The 3,160-nt window shown below is 40.3% G+C and overlaps 1 pseudogene; it reads left to right on the top strand.

Moving 5' to 3' along the window:
- Positions 1–867: 867 nt before the first annotated feature.
- LOC107095446 lies at positions 868–1,389 on the top strand (annotated as a pseudogene).
- The last annotated feature ends 1,771 nt before the right edge of the window (positions 1,390–3,160 follow it).

Genomic DNA, 3,160 nt, shown 5'->3' with positions numbered 1-3,160 from the left:
ACTTATAAGTATGATTTATTAACTCATAATTGTGACTTTATAACTTATAATTATGACTTTAAAGGTCAAAATTATGACTTTGAAAGTAGAAATGATGACTTTGTAACTTATAAGTATGATTTATTAACTAATAATTGTGACTTTGTAACTTATAATTATGACTTTGAAAGTGGAAATTAAGACTTTGTAACTCATAATTATGACTTTAAAGGTCGAAATTATGACTTTGAAAGTGGAAACTGACTGTAACTAGTAAATTGTGACTCTTTAACACATAAGTATGACTTTAAAAATCAAAACTATGACTTTGTAACTCATAACTATGACTTTGTAACTCATAATTATGACTTTGTAACTCATATTTGTGACTTTAAAAGTCGAAATTATGACTTTTAACTGATTATGACTTTGTAAGCTATGACTTTGAAAGCTGGAATTATGACTTTGTAACTTATATTGTGACTTTAAAATTCGAAATTATTACTTTTTTTTCTGATAATTGTGACTTTTTAACTCATAATTATGACTTTGAAAGTGGAAATGATGACTTTGTAACTCATAATTATGATTTATGAATGTGGTTACCTTAACCTAATCCAGACACAGAAGTTTATTTTAATTAAATGTTAAAAAAGTGGGGAAATTGCGTTTGTCGTTTAGGATCTGGTTTGAACTGGTTCGGTCTCTGGGCTCATACTGGGCCCGTTAACTGGTTCGGTCCCTGGGCTCATACTGGGACCATTTTGATTATATTCTTCTTTTAATAATGGGGATGCTCTGTGTTTTTTTCGCGGTAGCATCGTTTTCTCCGAGCCCCTCTAACGTCACATCTTCTTCCCGCCCCCTCCCCTTAGCAACAGAGGAAACATGGCGGCGTCCGGTAACGCGGAGCCCCCTCCTGAGATAATGACACCGTTAAAGATACCGAAAACCGAGGTGCCATCTCCCGAGTCCGAGGATTTGAGTGACGGTGTTCAGTACCACTCCAACCCCTCGACGCCGAACCGGTTCTCGCCTCTGAACGTCGGCTGTGGCCCCGCGGGCCGGACGGCGGCCTCATCCTCCAACAGCTTCACCGCCTGCCGGGGGATGTCCTGGACGCCGTCCGAGACTAACGCCCTCATCGCGGTGTGGGGCAACGAGCGGCTGACGGAGGCGCGGATGCAGCAGCTGGAGGTCGCCGGTACCGTGTTCTCCGGGAAGCCGCCGGGCCCGGCCATGTATGAGCGGGTATCCAGAGCCCTGTCAGACCTGGGCTATGAGAGGACTCCATCCCAGTGCAGGGAGAGGATGAAGGTGAGGAGCCATGATGAACCGGTACACCTGCAGAAGCCTGTCAGAGCAGGGAGCATGCTGCCAGGGCCGGGTGTAGGAAACCTGGGGCCCTAGGCAAACACAGGCAGGGGGCCTCTGAATGTAGAAGACAACACATAGAACAGACCCATTCTCCAGATAGAGAAATGTTAATAGAATAGACATCCATTATCTGTTCTAGGTTGTGTCCCTCTCTTGTCCCTTGTCTTCTTGTTTTCCTCTCTATGTTTTGTACTCAGCTGACTTTTCATGCTGTCTCTAAAGGAATGAAAGATTTTTCCAAACACTAAGCTCACTTATGATAGAGTATTAGGGCCAGGCTAGAGATTTTATTTTATTTTGAGAATAAAGTTGCAATATTATGAGAATAAAGCCATAGAATTATTAGAATAAATTCGTAATGTTATGAAAATAAAGCTGAAAAATAACAAGAACAACCCGTTTCAGAAAGAAATCTTGGCGCTCCGACCAGCAGATGACTGACGACCAGCTCCACCAATCAGCAACCTGAGTCCACTTTGACATCCTGCCCAGTTTGATGCTGGAACTAAAAAATTTCCTGATTTGTCGAACTAATGCCAAAGTATAACTTCACACAATGCTCCACATTCCTCATTTTATAGAAGAAAGTGCTTCTCAAAAAATAGAGTTTAGCACATATTCCGAAAGTAAGAGTTGTAGTGTGAACTAGATGAGGTTATCTATGTGTGCTGCAAGTTTGGTGGAACTACAATGATCTATAGTGTAATAATTGGCTATTATATGCTTATAATAGCATTGAAAAAAACTCCAAAAATACAGTTTGGTCTATCTTCCCAAGCTAAGAGTTGTTCCAGGTGAGGTTATCTGTGTATCCTACAAGTTTAGAGGCACTTCGGTGATCTATAGTGTAGTCATTTATCATTTTATATTTATTCTAATAATGAAATGTAGGTGTCATTTGTCATTTAGGCTTTAGGAAATTCATCAAAAACTATTATTTTCAAATCCAAGAAACGTGATATGAAAGACATGAGATCAGACACACATGAAATGAATTTGATAATAATCCACCTCTCCTTAGTGATGCTTTTGAATATTTCTCCCCTAAGCATTTTTGGAGCAGTGAGATCCCCATAGGGTCCAATGTAATTCTCCCAGCACGATAGGAGACTCGTTTGGAGGAAACTAAAGTTGTAGCTCACTGTCTGCCTTGCTCTGGTGTCTGTTTTGTAAAATAAATCATCCACCGACGAGTTATTAGTCCGGAAAAGCCGAATCTGTGCATATTGCCAACTTTACTGCAGTTTCACGATGCTGTCTGCATGACTGCAGCAGAGGAGAGATTGCTTGAGTTATATTTGGCTCCTAGTAAATAGGGGAGATGGTCATTATTGTATAAATATTGTTGCTTTCTACAGCGTTCCAGCTCATGCAGCTATTTTCATTGTACAGATCAGTTATCATCTGATCGCTGCGCTGAAATCATTGCGCTGTTGTCGACACTGATGACGTAGACATAGTTATATTTAATTACAAATATGATTTTTTTCCCCCCCCTGCTATCAGGTAAAACAGTCTCAAAGAGAGAGACTTGAGCTGAAACCGAAATTGAAAGGGGTGGAAGTTTCTCCAGCCACAGCGCTAACGGGGCATTTAGATCTAAAAAGGGATTATTCTGACTTTATTCTCGAATTAAAAACTATTTATTTATTTTTTTGCCTATTAGTCCTGCCTCTATTTAGCTGATTGCTCCTTCCTGTGTTTCCAAAAAGGCCAAAGTAAATAACCCAGTCCTTCTTTTCACTGTAGACAAGCCATGATCTGCTTACTTCTCTATGTTTTGTACTCAGCTGACTTTTCATGC

Source organism: Cyprinodon variegatus, unplaced genomic scaffold (genome assembly GCF_000732505.1).
Source record: "Cyprinodon variegatus isolate N-32 unplaced genomic scaffold, C_variegatus-1.0 Scaffold547, whole genome shotgun sequence".
In the NCBI taxonomy this organism is placed as follows: Eukaryota; Metazoa; Chordata; class Actinopteri; order Cyprinodontiformes; family Cyprinodontidae; genus Cyprinodon; species Cyprinodon variegatus.
This window is presented reverse-complemented; position numbering and strand designations above follow the sequence as displayed.